Source organism: Cyprinodon variegatus, unplaced genomic scaffold (genome assembly GCF_000732505.1).
Source record: "Cyprinodon variegatus isolate N-32 unplaced genomic scaffold, C_variegatus-1.0 Scaffold1003, whole genome shotgun sequence".
NCBI lineage: Eukaryota > Metazoa > Chordata > Actinopteri > Cyprinodontiformes > Cyprinodontidae > Cyprinodon > Cyprinodon variegatus.
This window is the reverse complement of record NW_015151456.1, coordinates 18,302-19,168: the sequence shown is the minus strand read 5'-3', so window position 1 is coordinate 19,168 and position 867 is coordinate 18,302.

Genomic DNA, 867 nt, shown 5'->3' with positions numbered 1-867 from the left:
TTTACATGGCCTCAGTGGTCCTCTAAACCAATGAAATGAAAACATTCAAATGTTTGAATTTTCCCCTTTTGCAAATTCCATGCATCATATCAATTTCGTTTTTACCTTCTTTGTTTTTAAAGCCAAAATGCATCCAAGCATCTGACTTGAAATGTGATGGAGCCGCGGGGCGAATTTTCATAGTGTCCTCCATGTTTTATTTAATATGACTGGTCGCAGTATCCCGCGGCTGGACATGCTTGTGACGGGCGTCACACATCCGCAGCGGCATTGTTTGATTATCAAACAAGAAGGTCAATCTTGGTCTCATCTGATCAGCATATCAAAAAGTTTGTTTGTGGAAAAATGATATGGGACCTCTTAAGGGTATTCTGGAGAATTTTTGGTGAGGTTTTTAAAAGACCCCAATTGTTGGGATCCTCAGGCTTGCCCTCCAGAGGGCACCGAGGATCCTCTTCTGCTCTGTGTTTTTCCCTTAGGGTTGGAGTTACTGTGGGATCTGGAGACTACCCTCTGTCTCCAGCAGAGTGCGCTATGGGTCTTCTGGAGCTGGAACCTTCCTGCACACCTGTTGCTAATCCTCTCATCAGAAGAGCTCTCCTTTATAAGCTCCTGCCTGACCTTGCTTCCACGCCGCAGTGTTGATCTTAGTTGGTTAGCTTCCTGAGCCTCTGTTACTGAAGAATCTTTGTTATCTCTAGTGTGAGATCAGATTCTAACTCTTCCTTGTCTCTGCCTCACAGGAATCCTGTCTCTTCGTGAAGCTCTGTATGAGCTTAACCTCCAGTCCCCTCGTGAAGCTCTGGATGAGCTTAACCTCCAGTCCCCTCGTGAAGCTCTGGATGAGCTTAACCTCCTGCCTCTTCG